Here is a 22,394-nt window from a genome sequence, read left to right as displayed (position 1 = left end):
TGTCCCTGAGAGATCCTAATTTTGTCTGCACCTCCTCCACTGGAAGGCTGTCAAACTTCTTCACCACCTTTTCCATAAAGAAGAATTACTCCTGTCAATCCCTTCACCTTCATCCACCTATAGTGGAGGAGTGGCCTAGTGGTTAGGGTGGTGGACTCTGGTCCTGAGGAACTGAATTTGATTCCCACTTCAGGCACAGGCAGCTCCTTGTGACTCTGGGCAAGTCACTTAACCCTCCATTGCCCCATGTAAGCCGCATTGAGCCTGCCATGAGTGGGAAAGCGCAGGGTACAAATGTAACAAAAATAAAATAGATACTATTGGAGATTCTACATGGAATGTTGCTACTATTGGAGATTCTACATGGAATGTTGCTATTCCACTAGCAACATTCCATGTGGAAGGCTGCGCAGGCTTCTGTTTCTGTGAGTCTGACGTCCTGCACGTACGTGCAGGACGTCAGACTCACAGAAGCAGAAGCCTGCGCGGCCACATTGATGATCTGCAAGGGCCAGGCACAGGCAGCTCCTTGTGACTCTGGGCAAGTCACTTAACCCTCCATTGTCCCATGTAAGCCGCATTGAGCCTACCATGAGTGGGAAAGCGCGGGGTACAAATATAACAAAATAAATAAATAAATCATATGTCCCCTTATTCCAGAGCTTCCTTTCAGTTGAAAGAGATTTGCCTCCTGTGCATTTATGTCATGGAGGTTTTTAAATGTCTCTTTTATATCTTTCCTTTCCCACATAGTAACATAGTAACATAGTAGATGACGGCAGAAAAAGATCTGCGCGGTCCATCCAGTCTGCCCAACAAGATAAACTCACATGTGCTACTTTTTGTGTATACTTTACCTTGATTTGTACCTGTCCTTTTCCGGGCACAGACCGTATAAGTCTGCCCAGCACTATCCCCGCCTCCCACCACCGGTTCTGGCACAGACCGTATAAGTCTGCCCAGCACTATCCCCGCCTCCAAACCACCAGTTCCGCCTCCCACCATCGGCTCTGGCACAGACCGTATAAGTCTGCCCAGCACCATTTCCGTCTCCCGCCACTGGCTTTGCCACCCAATCTCGTCTAAGCTCCTTAGGATCCATTCCTTCTGAGCAGGATTCCTTTATGTTTATTCCACACGTTTGAATTCCTCAAGCCTGTCTACATATGCTTTATGAGGAAGACCTCTGACCGTTGAAGTAGCTGCCCTCAGGAACGACTCCATCCTAAAGGTGTGGTCTTTAGAATTGTACATAGTACTGTAAAAAAAGATCTCACCAGAGACTTATACAGAGACAGATTGGACTGATTTTTATGCAGTCCTATCTTTCTTCAGTTAGCTATCTCGTACCCTGATTACTTCCAGTTAACAGCCTGAGAGGTTTATGGGGCCCCTTCCCTCATTCCTGATCCTATTCCCCCAGGGGCGTAGCCAGACCTGACATTTTTTAGGTGAGCGGAGAGTTAACATGAGGGAGTACTAGGCATATAAGTGTGAGTAGTGCTTGATATACTCCTAAATAATGCCATAGAGTGCACTTGATAACAGGTTTCTAAATAAATGTCTGTCCTGCATAAACTTACACAGCATGCACACTTATGGAAACCTTGAAAGCGCTGCCATTTTTAAATGAAATTGCATTATCCCATAACTTAAACTTTACCATTATAGTAGACTCGAGTCTGGTCAACCTCTCAACACATGTGACAGTATCCTGGGAAATAAATTACTGCAGTGGCACATATCCCTCAACTTTACTTTATAAGAAATATAAAATACCTTAATAAGCTGTATTAATAAATAAGTCTTCTTGTCCCGTCCTCTGGTTAAACTTCTTTCTCTCCTTTCTGAAGTTGACATGAACCAGTTCAAGTCCCTGGAGTTCCTGACAGTGTTCTTTCTCCCTTCTTCTCCTTAGGAAGAAGCAGACAAATAAAGGATTGTCCTCCAAATTACTTTGTGAAGTAACACTAAACCCTACAAAGAGGCTTCTTAGAGCATATGCAGGAAGCTTAACAGCACCAATTCTGAGCACACAAATATTAGTAACTGTACCTTTAAAAAGGCAGCAGTGAATATAGAGATCCACAATATGCTTCCTGTTTGAAAAGTCAGACAAGTCAGACTCCTGTGGCTCCATGCACAAATTATATGCCAGCAGAATCCCTCAGCCTGATAAATCTTGGCCTACCTGAATCAAGCTTCTGCTGTTTACACATTTGTGGTGAAGGCATATACTGGAGGGCTGTTCCTGTCTTTCCTGGGCCTCCCTGGCTTAGTTGTGTTCAGGGGTTTTATCTTGCCTGGACCATACCCTCCTTGCCTGACCCCCACTGAGCCATGCCCTTTGATATGTATAACAGCATTAAAGTGGCTCAGTGAGGGAGTGATATTAAAGGGGCCGGGGCAGTAACTTCCAATATACTCCCTCATACCAGATAAATGGGCTGTTTGAAATTTGCCCACCCTTCCTGCAAGTAACAGGATATACTGATAATTCTTTGAGTTTATGTGGCTATCAGGGTTCGTTGTTTTTCTTCAACTGCAAAACAATTGCTGTCCCATCCAGAAGCACCTGCCCTAGGAAACTGCCAAATCTTACCTATAGAAAACCCTTTATAAAATTTCCCTCCACATATGTATCTGTGATCTTGATCTACAGACCAGGAAAATCTGAAGAACACCTGCATTTGGTCAAGTCACCTGTAGGTTTACAATAACTAACCAGAGATATCTATCGGGCTTATTTTCGAAAGTGATCGCCGGCCATCTTCCAACATAAATCGGGAGATGGCCGGCGATCTCAGAAAAGCGGCGAAATCGGTATAATTGAAAGCGGCTTTTTTGACAGCATCACCGCTTTCCCGTCGCCTCGCTGGCGAAAGTTCAAAGGGTCGTGTCGCCGGCGAAGCGAAGGCGGGACATGGGCGGGCATGGGCATGGCTACCAGATGGCCGGCTTTCATGGATAATGGAAAAAAAAAAAGCGGCGTTAAGCAGTATTTCGCCAGCTTTACTTGGTCCTTTTACTTTCACGACCAAGCCTCAAAAAGGTGCCCCAACTCACCAGATGACCACTGGAGGGAATGGGGGATGACCTCCCCGTAGTCCCCCAGTGGTCACCAACCCCCTCCCACACGAAAAAAATAAAAATAAAGCACTTTTTTGCCAACCTGTATGCCAGCCTCAAATGTCATACCCAGGTCCCTGACAGCAGTATGCAAGTCCCTGGAGCAGTTTTTAATGGGTGCAGTGCACTTCAGGCAGGCAGACCCAGGTCCATACCCCCCCCCTACCTGTTACACTTGTGGTGCTAAGTGTTGAGCCCTCCAAACCCCCCCAACACCCACTGTACCCACATGTAAGTGCCCCCCTTCACCCATAAGGGCTATGGTAATGGAGTAGAGGTGTGGGGAGTGGGTTTGGGGGGGGGATTTGGGGGGCTCAGCACCCAAGGTAAGGGAGCTATGCACCTGGGAGCTTTTTTTGTATTTTTTAAACATTTTTAGAAGTGCCCCCTAGGGTGCCCGGTTGCTGTCCTGTCATGTGAGGGGAACCAGTGCATTACAAATGCTGGCTCCTCCCACGACCAAATGCCTTGGATTTTGCCGGGTTTGAGATGGCCAGCATTTTTTTCCTTTTTCGCTGAAAAACAAAACCGGCCATCTCAAACCCGGCGAACTCTGGCATTTGGCTAGGCTAAACTGTATTATCGAAAAAAAAAAGATGGCCGGCCATCTTTTTCGATAATACAGTTCCGGCCAGCTGTTGCGCCGCTGCCAAAATAGATCGCCGGCGATCTATTTCACCGGCGACGTTCGATTATGCCCCTCCACGTTAATTTGGCTGACAATGATTTACAGAGCTGCTATAATTCCATATTTTTAGAGGGGTTTGCATAAAGAGTGCTAAATTACATTCAATAAGATAAATCAGGTAACTATAGACAGCTGAAACACTTTTGAAGATCTTAAACATGAGGAATCACTTCAAAACTGTTATGAACATCCTGATCACAGTGTTCATTGCCAAGCGGAACACAAATGCCCCAGCAGTGAAATCTGTTTTCCTGCTGAATTTCAGGATGAGAATAGAAGGCATTTCCTTGCAGCTACTGTATTTTGACATCTCATTTAAATCTTCAAGTCTCCTCATTAAACAAGATGTACTCTATGTCTTTTTTGAGCCCAATGAAAATTTAAACTTGTTAAAATGTAAATCCCTCTTCTGTATTTCACAATATCTTTTCTGCATACCTAATGTTTGTCTCTCCATATTTGTGTTATGAGCCTCATAAATATGCTTGTGGCAAGCAAAATGTGTGAAAATATGCAGCACATTTGACTCGCTGGGCAGTTTTGTTAGCATAGCCTAAAATTAATTCCTAGACAAATACTGTAAGACAATTTGATATAGAGCAGATTTAGCATTAGGAGAAACAATTTAGTATAGAAATAAAACAAAATTAAATTATAGGAAAATGTTGTATTTTACACAGTGGAATAGATAGTATTTTTAAAAAGATTTGTAGCCCTAGTTTAAAGATTTTAGGAGTTTGTGGTTTCAGGAATTTCATTGGAATTTTAATTTTTGAATAGCAAGAATGAGATCAGATTATTTCTACTGTAAGATATGCTGAAATAATATATATTTATTGCATTTGTATCCCACATTCCCCCACCTATTTGCAGGCTCAATATAGCAATAAGTCTCCTGGGTCCATCAAGCCCAGCATCCTGTCTCCAGCAGTGGCCAACATGAGTTACTAGGAACTAACTGGTGAATCCCAAAAAGTAAACACATACCTTGTTGCTTGCTCTGGGGGATGAACAATGGCTTTCCCAAATAGTCATTAGACAATTATTATAGGTTTTGGCAAGAATTTAAACTTGGTTATGTTAGATGCTTTAGCCATATCATCTGGCAACACATTCCAGAGCTTCATTTGCATGGAGTAAAAAAAAAAAAACTTTCTAAAATTGGTTTTAAACCTGCTAAAGGTTGCTTTAGGTGAAAATTCTGTACTTGACACTTCCTTTGATCTGTTCCATCCACTCCATGATATTATAAATCCCTATCATATAAATCAGAGGTATCCAGCCTTAGCCTTCACCTAGCCAGGTTTAATGAGTATGCATGATATATTTGCATACAATGGAGGCAGTGCATGCAAATAGATCTCATGCATATTCATTGGGAAAGTCTTGACTGGGTTGCAGCCTTTGAGGACTGAGTTTGGACCAAGGAGGTTTGATAACAAGAGAAAACATGAGCCTCTCTGGCCCATTATGTGGGCTAAAGCCAGTAGGCAGAGCTTGTCACCCTATAAATTTAATTGTTTTGGGTGTACCAAGATGGAAGCAGCTGTATTGAGGAGAATTAAAACCTCCTTGGGTGGAGTCCAACTTCAGCCTTGTGGCATCATGCCACCTCCTGTTATCAAACCTTCTTGGCTTGGATACCCCAGATATAAAGGGTAGTGGGTTTGGTATTCCACCTTTCTGTGGTACAACCAAAGCAGTTTATATTTATTATATACAGGTACTTTCTCTGAATCTAAGGGCCCTGCTTGCTAAGGTACGCTAGCAATTTTAGTTGTGATAACAGTGTAGACACCTATAGGAATATTATGGGCATCTATATGGTTAGCGCATGCTAATGCATCTAACCATGGCTTAATAAACAGGGCCCTAAGCTTTTTGTTTATGGGACAATGGAGGGTTAAGTGACTTGCCCTTGGTCACAAGGAGCTGCAGGGGGAATTGATCCCAGTTCCGCAGGTACTCAGCCCACTGAGCTGACCATTAGACTACTACTCTACTCCGTATCCCTGCTCATTCACAATTTCTCCAAGTGTAGTACCTTAAGCTCTTTAGCCTTTCTTTTAACTATAACCATCAATTTCATTTTCAAAACAACTAAGCATGTACATGCTATAATTGATACCATCATTTTGCAACATGGTAAGGTACATGAGTGATTTTATTTACTTATTTATTTATTAGGATTTGTCTAATAGGCCATTTTTACGCACTCTGTGGTCCTTTTTACCGCAATGGGTAAAAAAGTTTTTAAAAAAAGACATGGTCATGCAGTAAGATTGCTCTTACTGTGTGGCCATGCGGGGAGAGAAACATTTACCGCCATCCATTAAGGTGGCGGTAAGGACTCTTGCGTTAAATGTAAATAATGAGCACAATTGGGCACTCTGAAACAGAGCAAAAGGGCACTTTGAAACAGGGCAAAAAGGCTGAGAAGTATGTGGACCAGAGGCCCCTGATCTGATAAGACATTCCTACATGCAAGCTGGTGTGGGAAAGGAGCAATTATGGATGGACAGAAGAATGTGATTTAGCAACTTAAGGGAAAATAGATGATGAGAACAGAGAACAGAATGATCTCTGAGGAAGATAAGTACTGAAGTAATGTGAAGCATTGCTTAACACAAAAGGTATAAAAACAGCTGTACCAGAGCAGTGCGTTGGAAGAGACAGTCACAGATTACCTTTCTAGGTAACAGTGCTGCTTTCCCATATGAGAAAATACCAATTTGTATCTGTATCTTGGTAAGTAATTAAAGAATTGCTTTTCTCATACGTGTGGCCTTCCTAGTCTTTTATCTCTCTAAATTGCGGGTGACTGGTGAGTACTAATTTGGGGAGGTGGTAAAAAGACTAGTAATTTAAAACATAACTTGGTGACACGGTGCTGCTCGATTACTGCTGGGTTAGCTCCATGCTAAAAAATACAGACCAATTTTTCCTAGCACAGGGAATGGTGTGCATTGGGGCTGGAACTACTGCCGGTGCCCATACTGGGCCAGCGGTAGCTCCAGATCAGCGTACGTAAGCCCGTGTTGGGCGTACCGCTGCTTTATAAAAGGGCCCCTAAATGTGAATTGCATACAATAAGTAGGTATTTCCCTTACCAAAATGATTTACAATCTAACCCCCCCCCCCCCCCATCACTTTGCATGAACTGTGTTGGCATTGCTACACGGACGCCGGTAGTGTGGCTTAGTAAACAGGGGGTAAGTTTCAACCTGTTGTCAGAATCATGAGGGATTCTCTTTATATATTTCACACACACACACACACACTGCTACAAATTCCCTTTAAAATCAAGAGGATCCGATGATTATGAGCAGAGAATTTTCTGGAAGAAGCTGTCAGCAAGGGTCTACCTGGATCCAATCTTATTTCCAAGTAGCTGATAAAGATGCTTGAAAATGAGTGTTCTCAATGACCTTTGGTGTGTGATGTATTTGATTTCTAATCCTTCCATTGTCATTTTAAAAACCCAAGTTGCATTATACATTGAATTGCATTAGAAAACACCTCAGATTCTTGCATTACACAATATATCATTCACACATAAAGGAAATTATGCATTATAGTTTTTGAAAATGTGATGCTTTATTCTAAGCTAACTTTATTGGTGAGTAGGCTCTACATTCAATAAGAAGTCTGCCTTAATTAGCCGTGTACTTTGAAATAATTTCTAATTAACCTAATTGTGACCACTCTATGAATTAAAGAGCTGTTGTATAGATATGCATTTTTCTGATACAGTTTCTTAAAAGTAGCTCTTTATTATGGAAAATAGGGTGATAAATCCTCTTACCAGATATAACCTGAAGTAAGGAGGAGGTTTTCTTTACCCTCTCACTAGTTGATAAAGCATAAATTAAGCATTGCTACTTCAGCTTAATTAACATAAATCACGATAATGTACCCTCTGTAAAGTGTTGCTTTTCTCATCTAGTGCTAACCTCCTGTGCAAGTGGGATTCACTCTAAAGTCATTAAATAGTAATTCTTCAGGTGTTATTGAAGTACAGTACACTTCATAGTACGGTTAATGACAGAGAACATCCTCTTTCATTTCATAGTTATTGATCAACTATGGTATCATAATTGTGCTAAAAGACTCTAAAAATATAGAAATCATTAGACTTAGGGGCCAATGCAGAAAACCACAAGCCTGATGAGGTTACCATGGGGTGCATATGCATATTATTAGGCATCCAATGCAGTGAAGGGTTGAGTGCATGATTTATGTCATGCGGAAGGCATGACTGCGTGTCGTATTAAAATGTATGATAATAAGCCAGTTTAAGTATTCCATGCAATGTGCAGATCATGAAAAATGTTTTCAACAGGCACTGGGCAGCATAGAGGTGGTCATGGAGAGGATTTTACGCCAGTCTTTTGAGATTTAACTGCCAGCTTTGTCGTCTTTGGCAACCAGAAGGAAGCACCTATAAGTCTCAAAGGCAGACGAGAGGTAACAGACACATGCCCATGTCTGAACAAAACTGAAAGTAAAGGGACACATCAGCACATGTTCTGTGTCTGAAAGGAGGATGAAATTTGGTATATCAACTTTCTGTGGTTACAGTCAAAGCGGTTTACATATTATATACAGATACTTATTTTGTAGGTGGAGTAATGGAGGGTTAAGCAACTTGTCCAGACTACAGTGGGAATCACTTACCAACAATTGTTATATATTGACCATGTTCCCATTATCCTATTGCTATCCCTAATCTTTTTTTCTCCATCTATTCCTCTCCATCTTCCTGCGCCTACCTCCTAGCGCCCATTTCCTTCTTCACCTAATTCCTCCTATGTTAATCCCCCCTCCCCCCATTAATATTACGTTTATTACAACTTGTATATTCTTCTTACGACTTGTAATTTTTCTTATTGTTACTATGTAAGCCGCATTGAGCCTGCCATGTGTGGGAAAGCGCAGGGTACAAATGTAATAAATAAATAAATCAAACCCAGTTCCTCTGGTTTTCAGGGCTGCTGCACTAATCATTAGGCTACTCCTCCACTCAACACAAATATAAGCATCATAAAAATTGTATGTGCAATTAAACTTTTGAGGCTCACTTTAGGTGCAAATTAACAGGCAGCGATGTGTGATGGTATTTCTGTTTTCCTTCAGACATATATACTAAGAAGCTACGTTTACTACAAAACGCTTGTGTACGTGCATCTGGCGTCCTCCCCTCCCCTCCTTATTAGCCACAAGTTTTCTGCACATACGATTTGAATGCATTTAACTTTCTGCCTGGTGCAGTGTTATTAAGCTCATGGTAAAAGCCACATGCTCAGACATCCATGTGCAACTCTACCACCAGCTTTTCTTCATTAATGCCTTAGGTCTCTTGAGAGTTATTTTCTTCTATCTGAAGTATATTTTACGCAGACTGGGAGAGATCTTTGGAACACTGGTTTATTCTATTTTTCTTCTTTTCTAACTGGATTGGTTGTCTTCATAAACAAGTATACTGTACGTGTGTCACATTTGATGAAGGGAGCTATATAGTCTTGAGGGTTCATGCACTGCAACATTTGTATGGTTGGGGCAAGCAAGGTATAGTAGTTTAGAAAAACTTCCAGAATGAGGGTAGAGAACAAAAGGAATATATATTTTAAGACCAATTTTTAAATTCTATAGTCAGCACTTCATCTGCAAACTACACACAATGAGAGATATGTAAGTTGTTATAGAACAGTGCTGGCCATTAACTGCCCATCTGAATCCTGTGATTCCTGATTTATTATTTGCTAATTTAAGTGCCTGCTAACGAACAAATGGCTGCACCTGATTATGTCATACAAAACTACACTGGCTCCCACTCAAAGAACGCATCACGTTCAAACTCTGTACCTTGGTCCATAAAATCATCCATGGTGACGCCCCAGCCTACATGTCGGACCTAATAGAACTACCACCCAGAAATGCAAAAAAATCCCCCCGCACATTCCTCAATCTTCATCCTCCCAAATGTAAAGGCTTGAAATACAAATCAATGCATGCATCAACCTTTTCCTATATAAGCACACAGCTCTGGAACTCACTGCCACGTAACCTGAAAACGGTCTACGAAATGACCAATTTCCGCAAACTCCTGAAAACTTATCTCTTCGACAAAATATCTCATAAAGAACAACACGCGTAACTCTACATTCTTTAAGATATCCAGGAATGTTCTTTAATGTCTTTTGCTTTCACACTATCATGCACCTAATGTCTATGGCTTTAACACTATCATGTATTTTACCATCATGCAACCAAAACTTCTGCTAAAACAAATGTATACTCTTTTCTATTTCCAATATTATGTATTTCACCATCATGTACCCAAAACTTGCTGTAAAACCAAATGCACATTCTTTTGTATTTCCAGTATCCACGATGAATTGTAAGCCACATTGAGCCTGCAAAAAGGTGGGATAATGTGGGATGCAAATATAATAATAATAATAAGTAATTTCACATTCCCAGGATATCTGAGTTGAAATGTTTGCTCGCTGCATATGAGGAATGCAAAAGGACCCTTAGCTGTGGCCCTGTCTAGCTTATTTGTGACCCCAGCAGTTGTTAACAGTGTATTACATATGCCTCTTGAGTTGGCTCTGTTTTTTTAGCTAGTCATATAAGTGAAAAGAATATGTATTATAGAATGAAAGAAAAAAAACACAATTGATGTTTCTGTTACAAGGTTTTCTGTGTAAGGAGGAGCAGTAGACACGGATTCAAAATGGCTTCACTGACACCTAGTGGTAGTCTTGCAGTACTACTATTAGGCCTGCCATCTTCTCGTGTGAAAGCACTCAAAGGGCATGTAGCAATGCCCCCGCATATTGGTCTGAATCCAGTGCAGCTTCTATGATCTTACGGCCAACAGCTTGACTGCATTCCTTAATGTGGCCCAGTTGCAGAAGCTGTACATGTAATATTGGAGATCCTGGAAGCCAGGATTCCTGGCATTCCATCAGTGATCTGGATTTTTAAAAAAATGCTAAATCTTCAACAGGGCTCCTATTCAGGGTTTTGAGAGGTGGAGGAGAAGAACCCTAGCCTGCTCTTCCTCTCATCAATTTCAGCAATAAGAAAATAGAGAAATATTAGCCTCACAAATGTCCAGATCACTGCTGCTAATCTTCAGGCGCCATCTTGGATATTGGCAATCCTAGTACTACTTCTCATATTTGGCAGAAGAATTGCTGAGGGTGTGTCTTGTGCAGGATTATCAAATAACCTGTGTAGACTGAAATTTCAAGTAAGATTTCCAATAAGAAGAAATCAGCTCAAAATGGGTAGAAATGTTAGCATTATAGACAATAATTGCTGTTGTAATTGCACAAGCACGATATTTATTTGGGTTTTGCTCACACCTTTTTCAGTAATAGCTCAAGGTGAGTTACATTCAAATACACTGGATATTTCCCTGCCCCTGGAGGGCTCAGAATCTAAGGGGCCCTTTTACTATGCCGCGTATCTACGCGCGCCCAACACGTGCCAAAATAGAGTTACCACCTGTCTACTGCGTGGCTCTTGCAGTAATTCCATTTTTGGTGTGTGTCCAATTCACGCAGCTGAAACATTAATTTTTGGACGTGCATATCGGACACATGCCAAGTGGCATTTGACACATGTAGGTCATTACCGCCCGGTTAATGCATGAGACATTACCACTAGGTTAATGGATGGTGGTAAGATCACAGACCCATAATGGATGCGTGACAATTTTCATTTTGCCGCACGTCCATTTTCGGCAAAAATTTTAAAAAGACCTTTTTTACAGGCGCGCTGAAAAATTGGTCAGCGTGTGCCCAAAACCCACTTTTCAGTGCACCTTAGTAAAGGTACCCCTGACTCTATACCTGAGGCTATGGAGGGTTAAGCAACTTGCCAAAGTTCACAAGGAGCAGTAGTGGGACTTGAACCAGCCACGTCTGGACATCAAGACTGGTGCTCTGAACACTAGGCCACTCCTCCACAATAAATAATGAGCCACAATAAATAATGGTCAACAAGAGAAGAGCATTACCACTCATACAAACCAAAGAAATGTAGAACGACAGAACAAGTCGATGTATTCTCAAATGAGTTGTTAAAAATAAAGCAGTACTATCTCAACGTTCTGTTTTTACTTTTTTTTCTCACTATCAGATTTGCTATTAAGAATGACAAGAAAGAGCATGTCACATTCAACACATTCAACACAAGTTCTTCAAATACCATGAAATGCAGTCTGAGGCCAAGAAAAAGTGGCAGAAAGATACAAAAATGTTTCCCATCATTTTGGGTGCCACAGACTTGATCAAAAAGAACTTCTAAGTGCACCTGGATAAATTGCCTGTTACTACTACTACTACTACTTAACATTTCTAGAGCGCTACTAGGGTTACGCAGCGCTGTACAAATTAACAAAGAAGGACGGTCCCTGCTCAAAGGAGCTTACAATCTAAAGGACGAAATGTCAAGTTGGGGCAGTCTAGATTTCCTGAGTAGAGGTGTAGTGGTTAGGTGCCGAAGGCGACATTGAAGAGGTGGGCTTTGAGCAAGGATTTGAAGATGGGCAGGGAGGGGGCCTGGCGTATGGGCTCAGGGAGTTTGTTCCAAGCATGGGGTGAGGCGAGGCAGAAAGGGCGGAGCCTGGAGTTGGCGGTGGTGGAGAAGGGTACTGAAAGGAGGGATTTGTCTTGAGAACTCCAGAAAGAAGGTCTCTTTGGTACAATGCAAGTACAATGGAGAGAATTAGCAGTAAATTTGAGAAGCTGAGATCTCACTCCACATATCTTGGTTAGGAGTGAGGTTCATTAGAGTCATGGCATGTGCAAAAATAACCTATTGGGAGAAATTGCCTCTGAGAGAGAAACATAAATGCACAATGCCTAAAATTTGCTCTTTCAGTTCAAATATACATTGGAGTCAACATTCTGTGGCCGGCTGCCATATTTAAAGAGAGTAATTTTATAAAGGACATTTTGCACATGAAGGTGGTTATTTTAGAAGGCTTATTCAAGATTACAGCATGTAAATGCCAGCATTTACAAAAAGTACAGAAGAGCCAAAACTTTGAAGGGATAAGGACACTCAGGAAACAGCAAAGTTGACTCAAGAAAACGATGAAACGATGATGTTGTTTAGTCTTGAGAGTTTATTACACATCAATAAAGACTCGACAAGGCCGTGTTTTGGCCGTATGTCCTGCCTCAGGAGTCTTCTTGTATTGTGCAACTGTCTGTTTGTGTCACTTCCTATAGTATAGAATTCCTAGTTTAATCACTTAAAATAAAAGCAACTCTTGTTGTGAGTCAAGAGTTTATTTTAAGCGATTAAACTAGGAATTCTATACTATAAGAAGTGACACAAACAGACAGTTCCACAATACAAGAAGACTCCTGAGGCAGGACATAGGGCCAAAACACGGCCTTGTCGAGTCTTTATTGATGTGTAATAAACTCTCAAGACTATACAGCATCATTGTTTTCTTGAGTCAACTTCGCTGTTTCCAGAGTGCCAGCATTTATACAAGTATGTTGAACAAACTTGTCAAGCTTTTTCCAGAAAGCCGATACTCATAGCACATAGATATTTCAAGAGGTTGTAGTTTGAGTGTGATTTGGGTGGGACTAATATCTGCACATGAATTCCCTATTTCAGAACTGGAATACATGGTTCACGCTGGACAACTCACACATCGGGATCTATAATTTATAATACTGTTCCTACATTTCCTTGTTTTTACTGTAGTCTTTACCATGTAAGATGCTTTCTTTTACTATGTAAGCCGCACTGGACCTGCTGTATGTGGGAAAGAGCGGGGTACAAATGTAATAAATAAATAAATATACCTGCTCAAAAGCACATGTAGCTTTTTCAGTCAGCCCTTTACAAGATCGATTAAGTGCACTAGCCTCCTTAATCTTCCATTGTTAATTTTGCCCTCAAAATACTAGGAAAAAATGCGGACTCTAGCAGTCAGCAGCAGACAAGTGTCTAGGTTTGCAATATGGCTAAAATACTCTTAAAGAAAAACCTACTATTTACTGATAAGCACTTCAATGGCTACGTTATATGTCTAGTACCTGAATTTTGCTCTTGGACACATCACTTTTTTTGTGACCTTATTTCAATCCAAACCATGCTGCTTTTCTATAAGATTAAATCTGTCTGATCGGAGTATAGGAAGATAAGAACATAAGAGTTGCCATACTGGGATGGACCGAAGGTCCATCAAGACCAGCATTCTGTTTCCAGCAGTGGCCAATCCAGGTTACAAGTACCTGGCAAGATTCCAAAACAGTACAATACATTTTATGTTGCTTATCTTAGAAATAAGCAGTGGGTTTTCCCCAAGTCCATCTTAATAACAGCTTATGAATTTTTCTTTTAGGAAGTTATCCAAGCCTTTTTTAAACCCTGCTAAGCTAACTGTTTTTATCACATTCTCTGGCAACGCATTCTAGAGTTTAATTACACATTGAGTGAAGAAATATTTTCTACAATTTCTTTTAAATGTACTACTTTGTAGCTTCATTGCGTGCCCCCTAGTCCTAGTATTTTTGAAAACAGTAACCAAGGAATTCATGTCTACCGGTTCAACTCCACTCATTATTTTGTAGACCTCTATCATATCTTCCCTCAGCCATCTTTTCTCCAAACTGAAGAGCCCTAGCCACTTCAACCTTTCCTCATAGGGAAGTCATCCCAGCCCCTTTATCATTTTCATCGCCCTTCTCTATACCTTTGCTAATTCCATTATATATTTTTTGAGATGAGGTGACCAGAATTGCACATAGTATTTGAGGTGCAGTCCCACCATGGAGCGATACAAAGGCATTATAATGTCCTCATTTTTGTTTTTTATTCCTTTCCTAATAATACTTAACATTCTATTTGCTTTCTAAGCTGACACTGCACAATGAGCAGATGGGTTTTAACGTATCATCAACAATGACACTTAGATCCCTTTCCTGGTTGGTGACTCCTAATGTGGAGCCTTGCATCACGTAGCTATAGTTCGGGTTCCTCTTTCCCACATGCATCACTTTGCTCTTGCTCACATTAAGCGTCATCTGCCATTTGGATGCCCAGTCTCCCAGTCTCGTAGGGTCCTCTTAGGATTTTTCACAATCCTCTTGTGATTTAACAACTTTGAATAACTTTGTGTCATCAGCAAATTTAATTACCTCACTAGTTACTCCTATTTCTAGATCATTTATAAATATTTTTTAAAAAACAGCAATCCCAGCACAGACCCCCGTGGAACCCCATTATCTACCCTTCTCCACTGAGAATACGGAAATGGTGGTAGATGTGCAGAACAGCCTCCTGGTGAAGGTGATGGAGACGAAGACAATATCTAAATTCAAGAAAGCATGGGACAAGCGCATAGGATCTCTAAGGGAGAGAAAGGGGTAGTAGATGGTACGAATAAGCAGACTTGATGGACCATATGGTCTGTATCTGCCATCATTTTCTTTTTTTTCTATATTTCTATAAAATTAACAGATTATTCACATTGCTTCAGTAAGCAATGCACAGAGTTTGGAAAAAAAAAAAGGTAATGAAGGAACCATTAATGGGAACCTGAAAGATGAGGATTACAGAAGGTGAGGATTCTGTTTTATCATGTAATAAACAGGGGCGCAGCCAGACCTCGGCGGGAGGGAGGGCCAGAGCCCGAGGTGGGGGGGGGGCACTGTTTAGCCGCCTACCCCCTGCCACATTGGACCCCCACCAGCCACTTTGGACTGCCGCCGCAACCGCAACCCCCCCTGCCGCCCGCCCGCTCCGCCCTGCCGCTGCATCAGGTACCTTGTTTGCTGGCAGGGGTCCCCAATCCCTGCCAGCCGAAGCGTCTTCTTCAGCACCGGTCGACTCCGGCGCCTTCGTTGTGGGATCATCTGTTTCTGATGCCTTACGTCCTGCACGGGGCTACATGCACGATGCAGGACGTAAGGCGTCAGAAACAGATGATCCCACAATAAAGGCGCTGGAGTCGACCGGCGCTGAAGAAAACTCTTCGGCTGGTGGGGATTGGGGACCCCTTCCAGCAAACAAGGTACCTGATACGGAGGCGGGCAGGCGGCGACGGCAGGGGGGGGGTCAAATGTAGAGGGGCCCATGCCCCCGTGGCCCAATGTAGCTACGCCCCTGATAATAAATGCAATATATAAGCCCATCGTCTGAGCAATGGACTATGTGGGGAAAGGCAGTATCCATCATTCTGAAAATCCATTGTTCCCTCGATAATTATTTCTAAACCCTGTTTTAGTTTTAAATTTTAATCTTTTAAATTTTTGTTTTCTTTTTTTTTTTCATTGTCTTTTCCTAGAAATAATAATATTTTTACACACAGATGATCCCTGCTTTATGGCATTTGCATTCTATATAAAGTAGATAAACAGGACAAATAGATGAATATGAACCATGCAAAAACAGATACTATTTTCACATATTCCATGTAGAGGCAATTTTATCAGTAGCATAACTATAATAAGACAGTTTTCTTCTGATGGCTGATGGCTCATCTCATGACAATGTCATAATGGTCAGATTGTAGGTATTGCTCTGAATTCTTCTGCTAAGATATATATTTGCACAAATAGCTTTCTTGGTTTTTTTTTAGAAATTGTTCCAATGCTTGTTTAGAAATGTGCATCACAGAGGTGAATGGTCTGCTTCTTCTGACACATTAGATGAAGTGCTGATTTCTTATTGCATCACACGCATACAAAATACTGAGATTTCTCGTCCTGGAACAGAAAAAGCAAATCCTCTTTCCTCGCAGAGGTTTACTGTCTCAGAGGGATATGATCATGAAAAGAATTATGTGGCTGTTAGTGTCGAGGTCTACATCCCCTTGATTTTTAAGGTTTGACTAGTAAAATAACCTTGAGCATGAGCATTCTTGCAAGGAAAATGCCAGCTATTGTCTTAATTGATACCCTAGGACTAGGGCCCCTGTTATAGAACAATGGATTCTTTGGAACAATTCGCATCACATTTTGTTAGGAATGTCTTAATTTTACATTTGTGCTTTGTGATAATTGCTGTCATGTGTTGGACAAATAGCAGCTTGTAGCTTGTTAATTTATGTATTTTTTGTGCCTTGCTGACCTTCCCATAATAATCTGTAGTTTTCTAAGTCAAATTCTTATTTAACTCTAATTTGTTAAACTAACTGGAAGAAGATTATGGGAACTGCTTAATGTTCTCTACGTGCAGCAACCTGATGCAGCTGTCGCTTGATAGCAATGTCCTCTGTGCTTTTCTTAAATTTTCTGCCCTCTTTTCAGCTCACAGACCTTTACACCCCTGCTTGGTAGCATACAACAATACATATAATTATAGAGCAACTTATTTTGTAGGTTGAAAACATCTAAAGAACTTAAAAATAATCATACTGGGTCAGACCAATGGTCTATATAGTCCAGTATCCTGCTTCCAACAGTGGCAAATCCAGGTCACAAGTTCCTGGCACAAACCCAAATAGTAGCAACAGTTCATGCTACCAATCGCGGGGCAAGCAGTAGCTTCCTCTGTGTTCATCTCAGTAACAGACTGTGGACTTTTCTTCCAGTAACTTCCTGAGCCTGTACGTCTAGCTCCATCTCTACCTGTTTTCAAATCTATCCTAAAGACCCACCTTTTCACCACTGCTTTTAGCTCCTAGCTACTACTCAATTGTCTCCCCTTGTTCCTTCTCACCCAGTACTTCCCTCGCCCTTAATTGTCTTGTCTGTCTGTATTTTTAGATTGTAAGCTCTGTTGAGCAAGGACTGTCTCTCTCTATGTCATATGTTCAGCGCTGCGTGCGTCTGGTAGCGCCATATAAATGTTAATAATAATAACTTGTCCAATCCTTTTTTAAACCCAGCTATACTAACTGCCGTTACCACATCCTCTGGCAACGAGTTCCAGAGCTTAATTATTCTTTGAGTAAAAAAAATATTTCCTCTTATTTGTTTTAAAAGTATTTCCATGTCATTTCATTGAGTGTCCCCTGGTCTTTGTACTTTTTTGAAAGAGTGAAAAATCGATTAAATTGATTGATGTAGCTCAAATAATGTTGGTTAAAGAGGGTTAGTGCTTAGGCATAAACCATGGTCCTTTCTTAGAGAGAGGTCTAGAAGATGGAAGATCACAATAGTGAGACGATAAAGGGCATCTATATTTAGAAGCCTAGAAGGCATAGAACTATTTTTCTAAATGATTGGGGGTGCTAAACCCAATGGAAATAACCCCTCCCTGGACACAGTCAAGGAGTTTGGTCATTATTGGGGGTACTCTAGCACCCACAAAGCTGGCTTATGCTTATTTGGAACCTACTTCATAAAGAAACATAGAAACATGATGGCAGATAAGGGCCAAATGGCCCATCCAGTCTGCCCTTCCTCAGTAACCACCAACTCCTCCTTTTCATAAGCGATCCCACGTGCCTGCCCCACACTTTCTTAAATTCTGCCAGTCTTCATCTCCATGACCTTCACCGGAAGGCCATCCCACACATCTACCACCCTTTCCGTGAAAAAGTATTTTCTTAGATTCCTCCTAAACCTGTTTCCTCTCAACTTCATCCTCTGCCCTCTCATTCCAGAGTTTTCCTTCATTTCAAAAGCCTCACCTCCTGTACATTAACGCCACTGAAGTGTTTAAACATCTCTATCATATTCCCTCTCTCCCGTCTCTCTTCTAGTGTATACATGTTGAGGTTCATGAGCCTGTCCCTATCTGTTTTATGACCGAGACCGCTTACCAATTTAGTAGTCACCCTCTGGACCAATTCCATCCTGTTTATGTCTTTCTGTAGGCAGTGACGATCCTAGGTCGGCTGCCACCCTGGGCGGATCGCCGATGCACCCCCCCCCCCCCCCGGGTGCAGCAGTGGGAATTGAACCCATGTTTGTAGGATCAATATGCACTGCACTAACCATTAAGCCACTCCTCCTCTGTTTTGGATGTCTTTTGTTTGAAAATGGACCAAAACAAAGGACGTCCAAATTACAAAGACGTCCATAGTATTTTCGAACACAAAAGACAGACGTCCATCTTTTTCAAAAATGACCTTCTTTCGTGTTCGGAATTTGGACGTCTTTGTAAAACATCCAAATTCTGATTTAGACGTTTATTTCAAAAATGCCCCTGTATGTAACTTTGTAAATCTAAGTGCTTTGAAAATGCACCTCTAAGCCATTATAGAATGCTAGCAAAAAACCATATGGGCGCATCAAAATCTGAAGCGTAGTTGGGGGAGGGGCAAGGGGAGAGGTCGCACCTCCAAATAGAGTTTGAGTGAAATGGCACCTATGTGAATTGGCCCTTCAGTTTCGGACTGGTGACTATTTTACAAATGGTCTGCTCCCTCGACAACAAAGGCTGGCTACACTTCTGGCCAAAATACAGAGGTTCCCACTTAGAACGGGTCAATGGCTGGTATAAGTTGGCACATCTAAGTGTGCTATGCAACATGTACAACTTACATAAGTACATAAGTAAAGCCATACTGGGAAAAGACCAAAGGTCCATCGAGCCCTGCATCCTGTCCCCCAACAGCGGCCAATCCAGGTCAAGGGCAACTGACAAGCTACCCAAACGTACATACATTTTATACATGTTACTCCCGAAATTGTGGATTTTTCCCAAGTCCATTTAGTAGCAGTCTATGGACTTGTCCTTTAGGAAACCGCCCAACCCGTTTTTAAACTCTGCCAAGCTAACCGCCTTCACTACGTTCTCCGGCAACGAATTCCAGAGTTTAATTACACGTTAGGTGAAGAAAACCTTTCTCCTATTTGTTTTAAATTTACTACACTGTAGTTTCATTGCATGCCCCCTAGTCCTACTATTTTTGGAAAGCGTGAACGGATGCTTCACATCCACCTGTTCCACTCCACTCATTATTTTATATACCTCTATCATGTCTCCCCTCAGCCGTCTCTTCTCCAAGCTGAAAAGCCCCAGCCTCCTTAGTCTTTCTTCATAGGGAAGTCGTCCCCTCCTCGCTATCATTTTCGTCGCCCTTCGCTGCACCTTTTCCAGTTCTACTATATCTTTCTTCAGATGCGGCGCCCAGAATTGGACACAATACTCAAGGTGCGGTCGCACCATGGAACGATACAACGGCATTATAACATCCTCACACCTGTTTTCCATACCTTTCCTAATAATACCCAACATTCTATTCGCTTTCCTAGCTGCAGCAGCACACTGAGCAGAAGGTTTCAGTGTATTATCGACGATGACCCCCAGATCCCTTTCTTGGTCCGTAACTCCTAACGTGGAACCTTGCATGACGTAGCTATAATTCGGGTTCTTTTTTCCCACATGCATCACCTTGTACTTGTTCTCACTAGTAGTTGCATGTGTCACTTGACAATATAGCTAATTTTCTGTTTTTTCCTTTAATAGCTATGCACTAATGTTGCCGTTAACACATGGCCATTTTTTTTTAAATTACCACATGAGCAGTTACCACACTCGTTTTGTAGGTAGTGAGGGCTCACATGGTATTCCTGCACTAACTAGTTAGCATGGTAATGAAGAAGCAGTAACATGTTAGTACAGGAGCGTATCTGCATGGGGCCACAGGGGCCTGGGCCCCCGCAGATTTTGCCCTGGACCCCCCTACTGCCGCCGTGGGTACCTTTGCTGGCGGGGACCCCAACCCCCACCAGCCGAGGTCCGCTTCCTCCTGCCGCTGCGAGGTTTTTTAAGTTTATCGGGATTTGTCCTCCATCACTCTGTGCTGCTGTTCAAAGAAGCAGCAAGCTGAATGCAGTTTAATTTGGACTGAGTCTGACGTCGCTGCTGCACGTTGTACATGAGTCTGACATCCTGCACATACAACGTGCAGCAGCGACGTCAGACTCAGTCCGAATTAAACTGCATTCAGCTAGCAGCTTCTTTGAACAGCAGCACAGAGTGACGGAGGACGAATCCCGATGAACTTAAAAAACCTCGCAGCGGCAGGAGGAAGCGGACCTCGGCTGGTGGGGGTTGGGGTCCCCCACCAGCAAAGGTACCCACAGCGGCAGGGGGGGGGGGTCGGAAATGGCGGCGGTGGTGGTGGCGGCTGGGGGGGGGCTATAATGTGCCCCCTCACTCTGGCTTCGGCCCCCGCTACCGCCGACTTTCAGATACGCCCCTGTGTTAGTGCAGTAATTTCTACTCTCTGCCCCTGATACGTCCCCTCAAAAAAAAATGTTAACACGCAGTTAGCGCATGCACATTTGGAAGTTATCACAGAACTCCTTAACGTGCCATTTTAAGCTGTGTTAACCCCCTACATCTATAAAGGTCGCTAGAGCTATCTGCAGCAGGGCCCATAGGAATAAAATGGGCCCTACTGCAGATAACTTGAGCTAAGCTTTAGTAAACAACCCCCTAAATTTGTGAAACAAGAAAGGCTTTTTCCTATACAGCATATACATATGTATAGAAGGAAAAAATATCTCTGCAAATTCTTTCCAATGCCCCTTAGGAGATGAAAAAGAGAATAAATAATTACATGTAGTGCTCCTAGATCTAACAGAAACTGCAAACCGAAAATGCAAATGTAAGCAGTTGGGTGCTAGACCACGCAATAATTTATAAGAAAGAAAGCCAATTTAAACAAAACTCTAGCCTCAAAAGGCAACCAACGAAGTTTTACATAGTAAGAGTAGACGTGGAGGGGCATAATCGAATGAAAACGTCTATCTCCATGGGCGTTTATCTCCGAGAACGGGTCTGTGAAGGGGCGGACCGAACCGTATTTTCAAAAAAAATAGACGTCTATGTTTTATTCGACAATTTGTGAGCTGGGCTTTTTTGTTTTTCAGTGATAATGGAAAATGAAAGCGCCCAGCTCAAAAACGAATATATCCAAGGCATTTGTTCGTGGGAGGGGCCAGGATTCGTAGTGCACTGGTCCCCCTCACATGCCAGGACACCAACCGGGCACCCTAGGGGGCACTTTTACAAAAACAAAAAAAAAGGTCAAAGAGCTCCCAGGTGCATAGCACCCTTCCCTTGGGTGTTGAGCCCCCCAAATCCCCCTCAAAACCCACTGCCCAACAAGTCTACACCATTACTATAGCCCTAAGGGGTGAAGGGGGCACCTACATGTGGGTACAGTGGGTTTGGGGGGGTTGGACGACTAAGCATTAAGCAGCACAATTGTAACAGGTGGGGGGGATGGGCCTGGGTCCACCTGCCTGAAGTCCACTGCACCCCCTAACAACTGCTCCAGGGACCTGCATACTGCTGCCAGGGAGGTGGGTATGACATTTGAGGGTGAAAATAAAAAGTTGTGAAACATCATTTTTTGTGGTGGGAGGGGGTTAGTGACCACTGGGGGAGTCAGGGGAGGTCATCCCCGATTCCCTCTGGTGGTAATCTGGTCATTTAGGGCACTTTTTGGGGCCTTAATCGTGAAAAAACAGGGTCCAGGAAAAGTACCCTAAATTCTAGCTACAAACGCATACTTTTTTTCCATTATCGGCGAAAGGCGCCCATCTCTGTTCGGGTGATAACCATGCCCCAGTCCCGCCTTCACCACACCTCTGACACACCCCCGTCAACTTTGTATGCTTCCGCGATG

The 22,394-nt window shown here is 42.4% G+C and overlaps 1 long non-coding RNA gene across 1 annotated transcript; it reads right to left on the bottom strand.

The window, feature by feature from the left end:
* Positions 1-6,274: 6,274 nt before the first annotated feature.
* Positions 6,275-21,222, bottom strand: LOC115478543. Its single transcript, XR_003943542.1, has 3 exons — positions 21,212-21,222; positions 19,595-19,598; positions 6,275-6,357 (listed from the first exon to the last, which is right to left on the bottom strand). It is a non-coding gene; the product is annotated as an uncharacterized LOC115478543 (long non-coding RNA).
* Between the last annotated feature and the right edge of the window lie 1,172 nt (positions 21,223-22,394).

Source organism: Microcaecilia unicolor, chromosome 10, assembly GCF_901765095.1.
Source record: "Microcaecilia unicolor chromosome 10, aMicUni1.1, whole genome shotgun sequence".
NCBI classification, from domain to species: domain Eukaryota; kingdom Metazoa; phylum Chordata; class Amphibia; order Gymnophiona; family Siphonopidae; genus Microcaecilia; species Microcaecilia unicolor.
This window is presented reverse-complemented; position numbering and strand designations above follow the sequence as displayed.